The sequence below is a fragment of the Gigantopelta aegis genome, chromosome 9 (assembly GCF_016097555.1).
Source record: "Gigantopelta aegis isolate Gae_Host chromosome 9, Gae_host_genome, whole genome shotgun sequence".
Classification (NCBI taxonomy): domain Eukaryota; kingdom Metazoa; phylum Mollusca; class Gastropoda; order Neomphalida; family Peltospiridae; genus Gigantopelta; species Gigantopelta aegis.
In genome coordinates, this window is record NC_054707.1 from 77,313,706 (window position 1) to 77,333,827 (window position 20,122).

General features: G+C 35.3%; 1 long non-coding RNA gene across 1 annotated transcript in view; it reads right to left on the minus strand.

Annotated features, from left to right (window-relative positions):
* Positions 1-20,122, minus strand: part of LOC121380491 — a 53,967-nt gene that overhangs the window by 19,274 nt on the left and 14,571 nt on the right. Inside the window, exon 2 of the long non-coding RNA XR_005958949.1 lies at positions 9,753-9,790. This is a non-coding gene — a long non-coding RNA (uncharacterized LOC121380491). The remainder of the gene's footprint in view (positions 1-9,752; positions 9,791-20,122) is intronic.

A 20,122-nucleotide genomic window follows, 5' to 3' on the forward strand; every position in this document is an offset into this window, starting at 1 on the left:
TTTTATTAAGAAAACATTTCAAGAGTTGGGGCTTGGTTATATTTGGGACAATCAGGATCATCTGGTAGAAAGTACGATGTATTATTTATCACTAATTAAACAAAGGATTTTTGACCAAGCATTGCAGAATCTTTACCATCAGATAAATACATCTGTGAAATGCGGCAATTTGTATAGATACTTGGTCGAAGACTTAAAAACTCAACAATACTTGGTCAAACCTATACCTGATATTTATAAAACATGTATTACGAAATTAAGGCTATCTTCACATATTTTGGCAATAGAAACTGGTAGATATAAGAAAATAAGTCGTCCCAATAGAGTATGCATTTATTGTAATAGCGGAGATGTAGAAGATGAATATCATTTTGTATTAATATGTACATTGTACAGAGATTTAAGAGAAAATTATATAAAGAAATACTACTGGAATAGGCCATCTATGCTAAAGTTTATACAGTTGCTGACCAGTAAAAACAAAAATATATTGTGTAAATTGGGAAAATATATATTTAAAGCATTCGAACTTCCTTAGTCTAAATATACTGGAATTATCAAGATATATAATATGTTGCATTTGAATGTCAATTTGTATATAATACTCTACCTATAAAACTATAATTTACATTCTCCTTATTGAGAATATATATGTACATGTGTGTGTGTGTGTGTGTGTGTGTGTGTGTGTGTGTGTGTGTGTTCTATTTATTATCCTAATTGTATGTACATGTATGTTTACTAGTATTGTTGTTTGTTCATACCAATAAGCCGCTATACTTACGGTGAATAAAGAATTGAATTGACTGGTTCCCGAAATGGTAATTCGGTTTAACGTGCAGCGTAAAAATCAGTCTATCAAGCGATAATGACAAACGGTCAGTTGAACTTCCCCCTATTCGAGGCAAACGTTCGCACTACATCGACTGAACGCGGACAAAGACACCCTTTTGACCGAACAATGTGCAGAGACGTTGTCAACAACGACGATTCGTTGGCGCGTGCTATACATTATTATGCTCTGTCAGTTCTTCACAATAAAGTTAACGACTTATAAAACACATGCGTGTTTACACTGATTACTATTTCCTAGCAACAACTGTTTGTTTTTCTACCCACGCTTCGTTGAAAATCCAGCCAATAATCAATCAATTTACGAAATAAACATAAATGTATACCAGGGTATTGTATTAAATAACTATTGCGAACCAAAGGCATTAACTTAGTTATTTATGCTATATTGGTTCAAGAATATTCCTATTGATAACCGTTTGGATATTTGCCAGATGGTGATTCTGGGACAAGGAAGGAAAGGCATGTTTGTTCAACAAGTTAAAGCTGCAGTCCCTGTGATATATATATATTTAGAATAGACTATCCAGTTCTGTTTGATACATATACGGCCCACCACACCGCTATCGTTTCGTTACGCTCGATTTTCTACATTATCTAGGTCAACTTCAAACGCAATGACCAGCTATGTGACTCCATTTCATTCATTTCAACTTATTTTCGTGCTTATATCCAATTAAGGTTCAAACACGCTGTCCTCGGCACACACCTCTGGGCTGTCTGTCCAACTAACAACTAATCCATTGTCCTGGACAGACAACCCAGAAAGCTGAGGTGTGTGCCCAGGACACCGTGCTTGAACCTTAAATGGATATAAGCACTAAAATAAGTTGAAATGAAAATGTAATATAACTGGTATATCAAAGGACGAATTTAGGCCAACGTGTAGCTGATAATTTAATACTGATATCTCATTTGCATAGCAATGAGCACAAACGAGATTGAATAGATAGACACCGGTTGTGACCTGATGATGCTAATGTTACCACAAAGTAAACCCATAAAAACTTTCACACCCATGTCGAATACTTTGTAGGACTAAAATTGGAAACATTGAGCAGCATGTGGGTGCACACATCGAAACATGCTTATTCATATGTTAATCCGACTTCTTTGTGTGTATTGTCATACTAATTTATTTAATACTCTGTGTTATTGTTAGATGTCAGACTAGACATATAACTATAAAAACTTTTCAATTTAAATATTTTTTGTGTTTGTTTTTCCAGGGTGTTTAATAATTATTTTGCCTTTAGTCACATGTATATGAATCTTGTGGCCATATACATGAATATTAATAAATTGTAATAAAAATAATTAAATTTAAGAAACATTTGCTGTCTCGCTATATATATACCTTAAAGGTCAAAAATACAATAATGGAGGTTCCCACCAAAATATTAAAACAAATTTGCTTTGAAACATAAAGTTTATAACTTCGGCTATATGCCTGTAAAAATTATAACCAAATAATTCCATTTACTAGTAGAAAAATGAGAGTATTTTAGAGAGGATTCTTGAGAGTGACGTCACTAGTTTTATGCGTAAACATTCAACACACTAAGTGTTTTTCCATAATTCTTTGCAGATAACTGACAAAGAAACAAAGATAGTGACCAAGCTATATTTAGCCACAAATTATTTGAAAAATCTTCTTGTCATCCAGTAGAAGTCTTTAAACAATATTATTCTTGAGTTAATTATGGAAAGATTATGCATGAGATCGATTAATTTGTAGTTATTTATTACAAATAAATCTATAAATAAAATATTATTGTAGTTTCAACTTTGACATAGGACCACAATGAAAATACGCCGCCCAATGTTCAGTTGTTCTTGCTATCGTACGTGTGATATTGCTATTTATTATATAACATTTAGTGAAATATCTTAAAATATCAGTGAAATAAAAGTGTTATCAGTCACTCAGTGACGATAACACATTTTAGAGTGAAAATTTCACTCTAAACTGTGTTATCGTCACTGTAGAAAGCCGGAACTATTTTGCTACTGGCATTTTAAAAATAAAGGTAAATTGCCAAAAGTTATATAATAAATAGAAAATTTCATGTTTCTGTCAAATATGATTTATATCTCATCAATTGAAGTTTGCAATCATATCTCACGAGTCGCTCTATGTATTATCTACATGGTTCAACATAACCGAGTTAATAAAAATCATACGAAGCACACGAGTAATAACAAGGGGGATGGGATATCATCTAATTCATTCAGTAGAGCTCATACGAGGTTCGTATGATCGAACCACTTCAGTGGACCTATTCTCCGATTGTTTTTCCCGTGCCAAACAGTGCATCACGACTAGCATATCAAAGACCGTGATATGTAGGAAAATGCATATAAAAGATCCCTAGTTGCTAATGTAAAAATGCAGCGAATTCCTTTAAGACTACGAGTAAATTAACAAATGTTTGACATCAAATAGCCGATGTGCTCTAGTGGTGTCGTTAAACAAAACAAATTTTAACCTACCCTAAATAATTTACCTAATTTGTTTTAAGAGCCTGCCTACCTACCTACTCTAATTTCATGTGGATTATTTAAACTTTTCATTGCCGATCTTCTATGTACACGACTTGCATAGATATGTTATATATAGAGGATATAAATCATATTTGACAAAAAACATTAACTTTTCTATTTATTATATAACTTTTGGCAATTTACCTTTATTTTTAAAATGCCAGCAGGAAAATAGTTCCAGCTTTCTTACAGTGAAGATAACACTTTCTACAGTGAAGATTTCCCCAGAAAAAAGTCACTTTTCTTGCCTGAGATGCTAAAGGTCTTAAGATCTAATGTCCTCGGTGGTCTCGTCTCTACGGTAGGCTATCAGTTCCCCACAACTGCTGTATCGAAAGCCGTAGTATGTTGTGTTCTGTCTATAAATGGTTGCTATGAAAGAACACTTGCTGTTTTTCAGTAGGAACAGTCAATAGCCCCAACAATAGAAATAATACAAGAAAAAAGAAATAGTCTAATTGGCGTCAACGAGTTTCCTATGTCTCTCACGTCCCTCCACCCCTAATTCTCTTTTTCTCAGGCTTTCCCTCTTTTACTTTCTCTGATAAAGAAATAATTCATAAAATTAAAACAGGAAGAATTATTGTCTGTTTGTTTATTTTGTTTAACGACACCACTAGAGTACATTGATTTATTAATTATGGACTATTGGATGCCAAACATTTGGTAATTTTGACATATAGTCTTAGAGAGGAAACCCGCTACATTTGTTCACTAGTAGCAAGAGATCTTTTATGTGCACCATCCCACGGATAGGGTAGCATATATCACGGCCTTTGATATACCAGTCGTGGTGCACTGGCTGGAACGAGAAATATCCCAATGAGCCTACCGACGGCGATCGATTCCTAACCGATCTCGCACGAAGCGGACGCTTTACTACTGGACTACGTTGCGCCACTAAAACTTAAGGAGAGTGAATGTATTAGTCATGACATTTAAAGACAAATCTATTACACTTAATTAAGGTTAACTACATGGCAAATGGCACATTACTGATTTTCAGTCTGTGCAGCAAGACACCAACAAGGCAATCTTAACCCAGTAAACACATACAACAAAGAAACTTACCAGCAAATATTGCCATAAACAGAATGGCTTCTTTTTTTCAGGCAGAAATTACATAACATTTTTATTTCAACGGAAAATAGCCAATGATATCAAGAGGGTAAACTTAAACTGCTTAAATATTTCTTAGAAAACAACAAACAAACAATATATATAACAAAAAAAATAAAATAATAATAATAATAATTTAAAGAATAATACCCCCCTCCCCCCCCCCCCCAAAAAATAAATAATAATAATAATAATAATACCGTCACAACAACAACAAAAAACTGACTCAGTGAGGTAATGCTCTGAAGAACCTGTTCCTAAGGAACCATTGAGTATAATATTGTCAAAGGTACCTTGCTACCACAGCTATGGCATCATATTAAATAACATTTACTTGGCATTAAATTAAATAACTACTGCGAATGATATACATTAACCTAGTTACTTGTGTTATGCTGGTTCCAAAATATTCCTATTGATAACTATCCTATTGATAATTTTTTGGACATTTGCCAAATGGTGATTCAGGTAGAAAATAAATGTTTGTCACGGGGATTCTATAATACCCGTAACTGAGTAAAACACGATTGTCCAAATATCTCACCTAACTGTATATCTATTAGATATCTCTGTAACAGGCAGTTATACCCGCTGTGGCTCGTCTCTAGGTATGATCAGAGATACGATCTTATATAAAGTATATATTATTATAGCACGTTTAGTTCACTAGAAAACACAACAGAAACACAATACACTTTGGAATCTGTATTAACCTACGCTGACAAATGTACTGCCGCAGTAGTTAATTAATAACAACAATAATAACAACCCAGAACTGATCACTTAATTAGTTAATCTCTAGGTGTCTAGTTTACACAGTATGCTAATCACTTCACCGTGACACAACACTCACACGTGTGATAATTGAGAAACGCTAACACACACACGTGCGATAATGGAGAAACGCTTCCAGGGGAACTTAATTAATAAAGGAATTACAACACCATTTGTCACGGGGATTCTATAATTCCCGTAACTGAATAAAACACGATTATCAAAATATCTCTCCTAACTGTATATCTATTAGATCTCTCTGTAACAGGCTGTTAAAGCCTAGTATGGCTCGTCTCTAGGTATGATCAGAGATACGATCTTATATAAAGTATATATTATTATAGTACGTTTAGCTCACTAGAAACACAACAAAACACAATACACTTTGGAATCTGTATTATCCTACGCTAACAAATGTACAGCCGTAGTAGTTAATTAATAACAGCAATAATAACAACCCAGAACTGATCACTTAATTAGTTAATCTCTAGGTGTCTAGTTACACAATATGCGAATCACTTCACCGTTACACCACACCCACACGTGTGATAATTGAGAAACGCTTCCAGGAGAAGTTAATTAATAAAGGAATTACCACTCTATTCCTAACTGGTTAATTTTTAATTAACCCTTACTACTCGTTCAGTAACGTGTGATAATTTAGGAACGCTTCCAGGGGAACTTAATTAATAAAGGAATTACAGCTCTATTCCTAACGGGTTAATTTTTAATTACCCCTAACTACTCATTCAGTAACCTTGTAACACAGAATTAATACTGGTACCGATCACAATAAAGACAATAACCTACAGTGTACCTAGGTCTTCTAGGATGACTGGCTAAGCTTTATATTACCAAATACTCGTATAATGTTAGAACAAAAAGTCTACGATTTACTTCGTCAGATGACCGAAGACACTGTCTAAAGAATATTGGTATAATACAGTATTAAAATATTTAAAGTCACATTAATCACATCAAGGTTATACACAGAGCAGAAAATGATATTTACCAAAGTCCAAACGGACTAACGTTCCCAGGAAGCTTCCTTTTCCGTTCTCCTCGATATCTCTAAATCCTAGCTATTTATTCCAAAATCAGAAAACGCCTGGGGGTACAAGGCGGTACCTCCCCCTATCATCTGATATTCACCTCTACTAGAGTCGCTATATTTCTCTCTGATCGTCAGACTTACTGACGCCTTAGTCGCCAAAATCACGGTTGTAAAAACCGCACTCGCAGAGGTATTACGTAACTACTCGCCACATGGTCTCCACAGCGGGACTAAGTGCATATTGGAATGTCCGATCGCGCGAAGTATTACGTAACAAGTTGCCCACCTGGGCTAAGTGCATTAGGAACTGCACACGGCCCTCTAACACAATTAAAATCGCCACAGGCGAAACAAATTTAAGCGCATGTTCCGTCACACCATTCCTAACTGGTTAATTTTTAATTAACCCTTACTACTCGTTCAGTAACCTTGTAACACAGAATTAATCCTGGTACCTATCACAATAAAGACAATAACCTACAGTTTACCTAGGTCTTCTAGGATAAATATATAAATATAAATTTAATATATAAATATAGAACAGTAAGACTACGATTTACTTCGTCAGATGACCGAAGACCCTGTCTAAAGAATATTGGTATAATACAGTATTAAAATATTTAAAGTCACATCAATCACATCAAGGTTATACAACACAGCAGAAATAATATATTTACCAAAGTCCAAACGGACTAACGTTCCCCCCGGACGCCTTCCTATTTCGTTCTCCTGATAACTCTAAAACACTAGCTATTTATTACAAATCGAATATCGCCTGGGGGTACATCGCGGCACCGAATCTTATCATGTGAGTTTCCACCTCGACCAGAGTCGGTATATTTTTCTCTGATCGTCAGACTGGCTGTCGCCATTCCGCGAGCAATCCCCTGGCCATAAACAGCACTACCGGAGATATTACGTAACTACTAGCCACATGGCCTCCGCACCTGGCTGGGTGTGTATTAGAAGGTACGGTCGCGCGGAGGTATTACGTAACCAAGTGTCCACCTGGGCTTAAGTGCTTATTGGACTGCACACGGCCCTCTAACACAATTAATATCGCCACAGGCGAAAAGAAATTAAGAGCATGTACCGTCACAATGTTATTTGAACGAATGCATTTTAAACTCCGACTATTTAGTGTCTAATATAACTGGTACATCAAAGGCCGTGGAATGTACTGTCCTGTCTCTTGAGGTGCGAAAGGACGTAGGATCGATTGTCCACGGTTGTCACGCCCCTATCAGTTCTCCACGACTGCTATATCAAATGCCGTAGTATGCTCTATTGTATTTTTGAGAAACTTCCCAACTCCCCCCCCCCCCCCCCCCTTACAGCTTATGTGGCGACAGTGAGGCTTCTCATTCCGTCCCCACTGTCTGTTTTCTCTCTCTCTCTCTCTCTCTCTCTCTCTCTCTCTCTCTCTCTCTCTCTCTCTCTCTCTCTCTCTCTCTCTCTCTCTCTCTCTCTCTCTCTCTCTCTCTCTCTCCAGTTACTACATTTTGTCTCAAGTGAATAAGATATAAAGAGAGTAACTGTTAAGCGCTGGCTGACGAAATATTGTTATAGTTAATTACTTAAACTTAGTTTGACTTCTCAGATCTACTTATGTAAATATATATTTCAGACAGTGAAAAGAGTATTAGCTGTGGCATGTAAAGGAAATCTATTAAACCTAACTAAAGTTAACCACAAGACAAATGGTACATATGCCATATTCTTTTAAATAAAACATTTTGGTCGTGATTGATGTTATTTTTCGCAATAAAACACAATCTAGTATACAAAATACAATTGATACATATTGATAAAATAAACATATAAGAATAAAAAAGCTAACGTGTTACAAAAAGGTTACCTACGTATTAATATTATAAATCTGCAAAACAATTATATATACATGTCCACATGTGTGTGTGTGCGCGTGCGCGGGCGCGCGTGTGTGTGTGTGTGTGTGTGTGTGTGTGTGTGTGTGTGTGTGTATCAATATAATTTACCAATAAATGAAACACAAATTAATATAATACTTAATAATATAATACAATTAGTTTTGTTAAATATTACACTGTCCTACAAACTTGATTCCTCTATTATTTAGTGTAGAAATATACTCAGCGATATGTTCAGACCATTTTGGAATCCAGTTGACGTTAGTTGTTGGTTTTTTGCATTTTGACTTAAGAAGAAACTCCATTCTTTAATCAATGGGTCATTTGTTACAAAAAAACGGTGAACGAAGATATAAATACATAACTGTCTTCTACGAACTGGACAGTTCATAAAAACCTAGAGTAAATCCAAATTAAAGTATACCGAGACAAACATATGTGATATGTTGGACTTCCTCGTTGTATATGTCAAATTTGGGGATAGGACATATAGACAGGAAATAGGATTCCCCACTGGCATCAACTGTGCTCCCCTACTCGCCGATTTGTTTCTCTATGCCTATGAATCTGGTTAAATCAAAACAAAGGAATCTGGCTAAAACGTTTAACTTTACTTTCCGCTATATTGATATAATCATAATGTTATAATCATTCGCTTACAGTAGGATTACAAATTATCTTCCATTGATTTACCGACAAGAGTTAGAAATAAAAGAAATATCTGCAGGTATTAAATCAGTTTCCTACCTCGGTATAAAGATAGGGATTCAAAGCGAAACTATGTTACATGGCAAAAGGGACGCTTTCAAGGTTCCAAAAGTGGCTGTCCACTTTTTCGTTTCTTGTAGCATTGCATTATAGTTTAGTTCTTCTATTTGATATAGAATAGTAGAAAATTGTACATCAATAACTGTCAATTCAGTAGTCCATTATAATCTATATTTTGGAAAATAAAATTCTATGATCATTTCGTTTTTTGTCTAATCTTATTTTGTTTTATCTACATTAAAGTTTAGACACGAGATATTTGTAAAATATTGTAATGTTTCCATAGATGCTGGGACAGGTTTTTTTTTCTCCAATTTAATAGTATGGTTATGTCATTGGCAAACTGATATTTTAAATTCATTACCGTTTATCTCAATCATTTTTATATATTTTATTTTACACCAAGGTCCCAAGAATTCCAACACAAAAAACAAATATATATATATATATATATATATATATATATATATAATATACATCCTCTGCCAACTTTAATGCGCTCAGTAATATTACCATTCATGGATAAACACGATTCACATTAATTATAGAAAGCTGTTATCTATTTCTGAATTGACGAGCTCAATTTAAAATAAGCTAAACCTTTTTCTAAGAAGTTCCATGAAAGGAAGTCAACGGCTTTTTCAACATTTACAAGTGAACGAATTACTGATTTATTTGCTTATTAGTCTTTGTAACAAGACACCAACAGGACAATGTTAACCCAGTAAACACCAACAAAAAAAGAAACTTACCGGCAAATATTGCTAGAAACAGAATGGTCTTCATTTTCCTGCAAAATTACGTGATGTTTTTATTTCATCAGAAGAGTGCTAAAGACACCAGAAGGGTAAACCTAACCCACTTATGTGGTTTGAGGTGAGGGAAAAGGCTGACTGTAGGTCATGTGACGCACTGAGGAAATTGCTCTCAATGAACCTTTGAGTATAACATTGTCATTGTATACCCATATTACCACAATCGCCCAGCGTGACATTCAAGTTATTAATCTTGACTAGTAATTTCCTATTACTTTGTATCTTTTTACCCATAATGTATTTATGATCTTTATTTAAAAAGTCATAGTCATGAACACATTTATCAGGTGCATATATCTGTACGCAACGTACAATTCATACATTAGTGTGAATTCTTTGTAAAGATATAGCCACTAACATGGCCATCCCTGCTCGGTGAGGTATATCACCTGTATGTCTTGTAACCTAATTCCGGGCGTGATTTTAAGATGGAGGTAATACCAACGTACAAAAGGTAGGATTGTCGGAAGAGATCAAATCTTTTTTTTAAAGCTCATCAAACCTGTGGTGCGTACTATTACAGTGCCGTACCCTCCGGAGGGGGGGGGGGGGGGGGGTAGTTGCCCCTCTGAGAATCTTTTTTTATTATTCCAGAAAATAGCATATACATCTCAGGGTTTAATTTGTATAGTGTTTCATTTGTTTATGAAAAGTAGTGCCTCCTCCCCCCCCCCCCCTCCCTCTTAGGATTTTGATCAGGGTACCGCCCTGTATTACCGATACCGATATACATGTAGTGTTATGGAAAAAGAAAATAATATGACTTACGATACACTCTACCTGTTGTGAAAAATACACCCAGTCATTTGACTAAAACTCTGTTATCAATCTGGCTTCGACTGCTTCTCTGAACGTCTGTGTTCATAATTGTGAAAAAGAAAGAGACCGATATTGCAAAATAAACTTGACTAAGTCTATATTGAAATGACACACTATGTTTCGAGGTTTACATAATACAGAAGGCTGCCTCAAAATAGGCCTACTGTCTTTAGGAAAGTGCATATAAAAGATCCCTTGCTGCATTAGGAAACCTGTAGCGGGTTTGCTCTGATGACTACGTGTCAGATTTATCAAATACTCGACATCCAATAGCCGATGAGTAATTAATCAACGTGTTCTAGTGGTGTCGTTAAATAAAACCAACTGATGACGTCGTTGTCAAGTCGCGGTGGATTCACAGTACCATCGAGAAAACACTAAACTGATTTCTCGCTCACAAGTCTCCAATCATTAATTCGGAATGACAAAGGCATATTCCGTTTATAAAATTCGTATATCTGCACATGGCAGTCAAAATTATGTTTAAAAAAAGACTTGATCGAACAATTATTGTGTCTTAAGACACAAACCACATGGATTTTTATCGATAAATATATCTCAATGTCATGGCTATTGCTCACCCTTTCTGCCTCAAACCCCAGACAAAATTTCACCTAAAGTCCTATTCTCAAATCATGCCAACTGAACTTCCAGCACATGGAATTTTTAAAAAGATATATGGCAAAGTGTATTCATCACCTATGGAATGAAAATAGTTTTATTATTATTATTACTTTTTAAATTAATGATTATTTAATATAACTGAGATATATGAATTATATATCCAGTTGTATATTTAAGCACTTTATAGTGTTGAGTCAAATTAAAATAAATGCATATATGTATAATGTATTATGGTAATGTAGTATACTTATATTTATATTTATATTTATTTCGACGAAATAATGACCGATTTATATGACTTGAAAACGTATTTAGTACACGTATATGAATGCAGTTCAAAACTAACGCCTAGTGGACCAAATGGCTTTTAAAGAAAAGGTTTGATTCATAATGTCAATACAACATTATGAATGTCCAACAGCTTTTGTCTATGCACCATTGAACAGGCCAATACTGAACAGACCAATTCTAACCAGCAATGCTTCAGTAGTTATCGTCAGCTTAACTCGGAAAACCAAGTAATATGTATGGCCTATTTGATTTGAGATGAATGCTATTGTCATCAAGTGCCCTAAATAAAACTAGTCAACAAAAGTTTCATGAATAATAACGTTAAGAAAACAACTCTACCTTAACATCGTGGTAGTCGTATTTTATTGATTGATTTATCCATCCATCCATCCATTTATTATTCTAATACAACTGTCATGTAAGACTTGTGGCCATTGGTTAATTTTTGTGATAAATCGGACGATAAATATACGCTGTCATGGGCAACCATGATTTATCACGATGACAAAATTCGGAGAACTCGTCCGATATGCTGTTATTTGGCCTCATGTGTGGTGTTTTTGCTAATATATTAATTCCGTGCCTTCCATTGAATTTTAAACGTTGTCAGGCCCGTAACCAGGATTGTGAGGGGAGGGTCGTTTAGGCTTATGGTGAGGCACGAAGCGCCCGAGTTGCTTAGTGGGGTCCGGGGCCATATTGATAAAAAAAAACAATTAAAAAAAAAACCGTGGGGGGGGGGGGGGGGGGGGGGCGACCGACCCCCTATTGGCTACGGGTCTGGTTGTTATAAATATTTTTTTAAATATTACTAACTTCAGATTATTATTGTTATTGTTATTATTTTATTATTATTTCGTGCCACTGTAAGTTTTAAGACTTCGTTAGCAGTAATGAATACCCATCCTCCCCGAGTAAGGTCCGGTCCCTGATCGATCGCTGCAGTCAATTCGATCATGTGTCATATTGCCTGCTATTCTAGTCTGTGTTCCCAAAATGGCACAAGCAGGTTCAGCAGAAATAACTGTATCACAATCTGAAGTACACCATTTTTGTTTAGAACATACTTTTTGGGACAATAAAATTGATAAAGAAAACAAAATGGATATGACTATCGATTTGGTAAACACAATTTTAAACAACATTAACTTCTTTAAAATATCGCAACATTTTGACAATAATGCTTACCATTTCGTAAATGAATATTTTTTTATTTATTTATAATAACAATAAGTGAAAATATGTTAGTAAAAGATATAAATTTGTAGACCTATCCCATCAACGTGGTTCTTGGCCAAAATTAATCCAAGCGAATTGCTCGAAATAATTCAATATGAGGTTGAAACTCCACTTCACAAATGTAAATTCCAATCATATGCATACGTTTTGCAACACAAATTAACATCAAAGGAAACAATATTTTTAGTGTATCCTGTATTACAAAAAATCATATTCAAAATACACACTACAATTTGCTTCGCTCCTGAGTCAGTTACATCATGTCAAAGGAAAGAAAATAATATATATATTACGTCATAATTTCACTTACTACAAGCATTTTCATTGAATATCGTAAGTAAGGAGAATAGATAATTAGGTTTTTTAAAATGTGTGGGATTTCTTTAATAAACAGATACTCCTAATAGGTGTAGTATTGGTATAGGGATAATATGACTGTATTTCGTTGTTAACTATAAGGATTTATCACACAATTTTTGGATTCAAATCAACAAACAACGAAACACAGTGATATCCCCTAAGTATATAATATTACAATAAACAAATATTTTTTTCAAAAGTAATCAATGTAAATCCAAAAGTTTTGTTAACAAACTGCGATCAAATTGTAAAGATTAAATATGATTTTCAATTCCGGAATGAAAGTAAAGGCACGACTAGCAGAGGTCGGCAACATTGCGCATGAATTGTTGTCAACACAAAAACGGATCACACAGTGTCAGGAAGTGATATTCAGTCTCACATTGTTGACATTCCACATTCAATCCCATATTATATCGTTTTACTTTATACAGACTGTATGCATTTTATATGAAAGGCAGAGACGCATTCACTGGAATTCATAGCAAAGATTTCAGGCAATACATTTACAATTCATTTTAAATGGTAAAAGTATTTTAAGTGAAAAAGACAACAGATAAATATTTTTCCAAGAAAATCAATACATAAATGAACCAAAACATTTCCCTTAATTAGTAAATAAAGTTGTTGTTGTTGTTGTTTTGTTTAACGACACCACTAGAGAACATTGATTTATTAATCATCGGCTATTGGATGTCAACCATTTGGTAATGTTGACATGTAGTCTTAGAGAGGAAACCTGCTACGTTTTTCCGTTAGCAGCAAGGAATCGTTTATATGTACCACCCCACAGATAGGATAGCACATACCACGGCCGTTGATATACCAGTCGTGGTGCATTGGCTAGAGCAAACAAATAGCCCAATGGACTAATTAGTACATAGGGGGCGGGACGTAGCCCAGTGGTAAAGCGCTCGTTGGTCTGGGATCGATCCCCGTCGGTGGCACACAGGGCTATTTCTCGTTCCATCTATGGATATTCGTGTATAGCCTCTACGTAGTCAGATTACGACTGCTTGTTTGTGTTTTTGTTATTTTGATTGTAGCAAACGTGCTGTCTAATTATCGAACACAGATAATCTTTGTTTCTTTCTTTCTTTCCTTCTTTCTTTCCATGGCATAATATTTATTTCTATTCATATTTAAATTGCATAAATATTTTTATTATCCACATAGTTCAAGATATTCAGCGCAATTGCGTAGCGGGGGGGGGGGGGGGGGGCCCCCCCCCCCCCCCCCCCCAATCCAGGGAAATTTAGGTGTGTTCAGTGGCATACTCGATATCATTGTTTACTTGGCTGCCAGGTGCCCCCCACTCCCCCCCCCCCCCCCAATACAAAATCCTGCCTACGCCACAGAATCAGAGAAATATAATCAGTATGACCCACGTGTTTCATAATGATTTCACGTGCACCACGAATGACGTAATTTTGTGAAGCGACGCCATAACTTAATGTGGCTTCCTCAGTGTAAACGCTTATGAAAAATGACATCATTTCGGAAAATGACGTTGTTTCGTCGTCTCTCTTTAGTAATGTTTCAAACGTTTTGACATGCTCCTAGCTTGTTATTCATAAAAGTTATATTTTGTATAATGTGGATAATAAAGAAATTATTATATTCGCGCGTGAGTCGTACTGATTTTACGAAACTCGTGTCAATAATCCTGACATTCGTTTCGTAAAATCAGTATGACACACAAGTTCGTATAATAATCGCTATTACTGTCGTGACGTATATGTATTATGAAGAAGGTCTAGTAAGTTGTATAACTTGTGCCTAATCCATTTGGTTTTCAAAACAGCAATACATATACAGAACTTCACTTACGTTGTTTTTCGCTTCCTATTTATTGCACGAGTTTATTTTGCGCAATAATATATACCACGAGCCCGCGTGGCAGTTGATTGGTATGTTCTTTCGCAAAATAAACGAGTGCAATAAATAGGAAGCGAAAATAACGTATGTGAAGTTCTGTATTTATTACATCCTTATTTCATGTTTTACAAAAAACAACACTTTGCTAAATCTATGATCAAAACTACTTTCATGGATTGCTTTAACGTTAAGAAGCTTTGTGTAATGTTTCAAATACGATGTGACGTAATTTGTAAATCATACATGACGTCAGTAAATAAAAGGCGTTGACTGCAGTAAAAATTAAAAAGGGAATTCCCCATTTAAAAGTTCTGGTCCAGACCGCACATATGTGCGATACAAAATAAATGTATCACACGGTTTGAAAATGTCTTTAACACTTTAGTAATATTGAATAGGTATGTAATAAAATGTGTTACAATCAATCAATACAGAGATTACGACGCTAACATGACAAAAATGTTGTATATTACACCGCAGTGTGGGAGACAACTGTGAGAGAAATCGTATTTCACATTGTGGAATATGCTTCTTCGGAGGTCACGACCTCGGTCAGCTGATCAACGGAACTACTTTCTTCCATTCATAAATTACATGACATTAAAACGTTTACGTTCGTTGTATCAAAAATAATTATTTTATATTTATATTTTTGGGTTGTCATATTAAAGGGACATTCCTGAGTTTGCTGCATTGTAAGATGTTTCTGACTAATAAAATATTTCTACGATTAAACTTACCTATTAAATATATTTTCTTGTTTAGAATATCAGTGTCTGTATATTCAATGTGTTTCTGGTCGTCTTAATATTTGTAAGAAATCCTTTTGTCTTCAAATAATTTCGTACATACGAAAAAATTTATTTTAGGAAATAAAATGAAAATTAACCTACTACAAATATTAGAACGACCAGAAACACGTTTAATATGCAGCCACTAATATTCTAAACAAGAAAATATATTTAATATATAAGTTTAATCGTAGAAATATTTTATTAGTCGATAACATCTTTAAAAATTGGAGCAGACTCAGGAATGTCCCTTTAAAGGGACACTCCCTAGTTGTTAACCATTACGTCGTTGTTTTTCGCTATTAAACCCATTTTCTCACAAATAAAATTGCACTTTACTTACATTTTATTATTTAGAATAAACATTTCCATTTACCTGAAGTGTTTTTTGGTAATCCTGGTAATCCTGGTGTTTGTAATACCACAAAATGCATTTTTCGTATTTCTTAAAAACGCACGCGCGTCTGAGAAAAAACGTTGAGCAGACATGGTCTAATCTATTTTCAGAGGGGAACGTCCCGTTTCAACGTCACAGACGTTGGTATACCACGTGACCGTTATCATTTTGGTTCGGTTTGTTTTCTCGTGCACGGTTCGCGCAATCAACATCCGATTTGTTGTCGTTTGCTTGTCGTTCATTTGTGAGGGTTTTCTTCACAGTTCGTGAACATTTTCATTAACAATAAAGTTCAGACAAGTGAGTATCTCAATACAAAACGTTACAAACCCTTAAAACCAATAAGTCTTACGATATCTGGAGAGGACAGAACAGTTGGAACATGCCCAGGAGAGGTGAAAGGAACGCACCCCAAGTCTGTGTGCACTCTGGGAAATTTGTCGTGACATAGGCATTTCTGTGCTTCGAGCGACATCTACCGGTGACATCAGAATACTAACTTTCAAAATTATTTCAAGTAATTGGGTCACGGGGATTCCCATGGTATTTATCGATATAAAACCTGCTTTTTCACTCTATTTTATAAAAACGTGATCTAAGTGTGTTACAGTTTTGTACATTAACCAAAATTAGAATTAATTTTCGCGGGCTGAAACTAGGGCGTGCGACTTTAAAATGACTTAGTGAAAATTGATGGGCGAGATGGTTGACGGGTGACTTCAATCGTGCAGCCACTTGGTTCGTACAACATGTACAATATAAGAACAAGCGCTGGTATCATGCGGCAAGTTACCAAGTACCGACTGACCAAAGTGGCCGAAACAGTTACTTCACATAGCCCCTCCAGACTTAACCTACCGATCGCAACTGAACTGCAAGATATGTATGACGAACTCTTTTGGGATCATTTTTTTTTTTTTTTGGAAGCATCTAAACCCACCGAGGAACCGATAAATAAAACGCATGTTGATCATTCCGCGCCAAAGTGAACATGGAGTGAAAAATTTAAATCATGCAAATACTTATATGTACTAAGATCATTTCTAATTTTAAAATATGCGTAGAATCCAAATATGATAATTAAAATACTGTAAAATTAGCATACAACAAGCATTTTTTTAAACATAATTTTTTATGACTTTTTTAATGTAAACTGAAGCAAATGAACCTAATCAGAAGAAACACACACAAAATGTAATAATATTTCATCATATATTTTTGACACGTCAATGGATATTCCAGAGGCCAATTTCGCAAATTTGCAAAACAAAACGTCCCGTCCTCACCAAACCAAGATATAATATTTTAACAAAAAACTAAAATTAGCACAATTTTCTTTGTTATCTTAACCAGTTATCTTCCAAGTTTTAATGTGTTTGGTTAAACCGTGTATTTTTAATTATTAAGCAAATACTGACAATCACTTTACAACTAATATGTCTTATTGACAATATCATTATGTAGTCTTTGTATTTATTACAGGCGAGACGTAGCCCAGTGGTAAAGCGCTCGCTTGATGCGCGGTCGGTGGGCCCATTGGGTTATTTCTCGCTCCAGCCAGTGCACCACGACTGGTACATCAAAGGCCGTGGTATGTGCTATCCTGTCTATGGGATGGTGTCTATAAAAGATCCCTTGCTGCCAATCGAAAAGAGTAGCCCATGACGTGGCAACAGTGGGTTTCCTCCTTCAATATCTGTGTGGTCCTTGACCATATGTCTGACGCCATATAACCGTAAATAAAATGTGTTGAGTGCGTTGTTAAATAAACCATTTCCTTCCTTGTATTTATTAATATAAAATACACCAGGCCCGTAAGACTGGGCTGGGGTGGGAGAGGGCGGGCCTTGGGGCTTGTTCTCCATCCTACACTTGAGGACGAAAATGTATGTTTAAAATGTTCACTACTCTACATAAATAAAGATGATATAACGATTAAAATCTAGTTTATAGCCCTCACTAGAGACACACACACGCACACGCACACACACACACACAAACACACACACACACACACACACACACACACACACACTTCAAATATCGTTCCTACAGACCTTTACAAATGTAGATAATATGTAGAGGCTGAGGTTAGGAGCCATTTCCTTTTATCTTCAGGATTTCAAACCAACTGTTTCAGGTAGTTTGCTCCACATACTGACATAAAACACGTGTTATATATTGGAATAAAACAAAAATAATTACAATATATCCAGTGTTATTTTCTTTAATCATTCATGGAGGAAGAAGGAATTCCTGGTTTAAATATATTACAGGTAAAACAAAACAAAATAATATATGATGCTTATTCCAAGTGGTAACTATTGTAAATTTTGCTTTAAATTGCTAGATGCCAAAAGTGATTAATTATTTTATTTTATGGTAACAGTCGAAAATTAGACGACCAATTGTTTCAACCTCTGCCAAAGGTAGCAGGCTTTCTGCCAGAAAATAATTTGAGGATACGTAATAAAACTAAATATATTCAAAGGCGTATGGTTTTGAAATGTTAGTTTTTTTATTGGACATTTTATTTAATGCACTTTTACAATCTTTAAACAGAAATTCTCTTACTATAATCTATCTAAAAATTAAAACAAAATATATCCATTAATTTCCGAGATTTTTTGGGTACTGTGACGGTACATGCTCTTAATTTGTTTTCGCCTGTGGCGATTTTACTTGTGTTAGAGGGCCGTGTGCAGTTTAATTGCACTTAAGCCCAGGTGGGCAACTTGTTACGTAATACTTCTGCGCGACGGTCTTCGATCGGTACGCCTAATACACACCCAGCCAGGTGCGGAGGCCATGTGGCTAGTAGTTACGTAATATCTCCGGTAGTGCTGTTTATGGCCAGGAGATTGCTCGCGGTTGGCGACAGCCAGACTGACGAACAGAGAGAAATATACCGACTCTAGAAGAGGTAGAATATGAGATGATACGTGAGGTACCGCCTTGTACCCCCAGGCAAAATCCTGATTTATAATAAATAGCTAGTGTTTTAGAGATATCGAGGAGAACGAATAGGAAGGCTCCGAGGGAACGTTAGTCCGTTTGGACTTTGGTAAATATCATTTCTGCTCTGTGTATAACCTTGATGTGATTGATGTGACTTTAAATATTTAATACTGTATTATACCAATATTCTTTAGACAGTGTCTTCGGTCATCTGACGAAGTAAATCGTAGACTTCTTGTTCTAACATTATATGAGTATTTGGTAATATAAAGCTTAGCCAGTCATCCTAGACGACCTAGGTACACTGTAGGTTATTGTCTTTATTGTGATCGGTACCAGTATTAATTCTGTGTTACAAGGTTACTGAATGAGTAGTTAGGGGTAATTAAAAATTAACCAGTTAGGAATGGTGTTGTAATTCCTTTATTAATTAACTTCTCCTGGAAGCGTTTCTCAATTATCACACGTGTGGGTGTGGTGTAACGGTGAAGTGATTCGCATATTGTGTAACTAGACACCTAGAGATTAACTAATTAAGTGATCAGTTCTGGGTTGTTATTATTGCTGTTATTAATTAACTACTACGGCTGTACATTTGTCAGCGTAGATTAATACAGATTCCAAAGTGTATTGTGTTTTGTTGTGTTTCTAGTGAGCTAAACGTGCTATAATAATATATACTTTATATAAGATCGTATCTCTGATCATACCTAGAGACGAGCCATACTAGGGTTTAACAGCCTGTTACAGAGAGATCTAATAGATATACAAGTAGGAGAGACATTTTGATAATCGTGTTTTATTCAGTTACGGGAATTATAGAATCCCCGTGTCAGGTACATACATGTAATTTTACCCTCCGTACCCTCTGGCAGAAACCCAGGGTAGGTAAACAATTATTTGGTGTAGAGTATTTTTAATATGACATACATAAAGCATTGAAAAGTGCA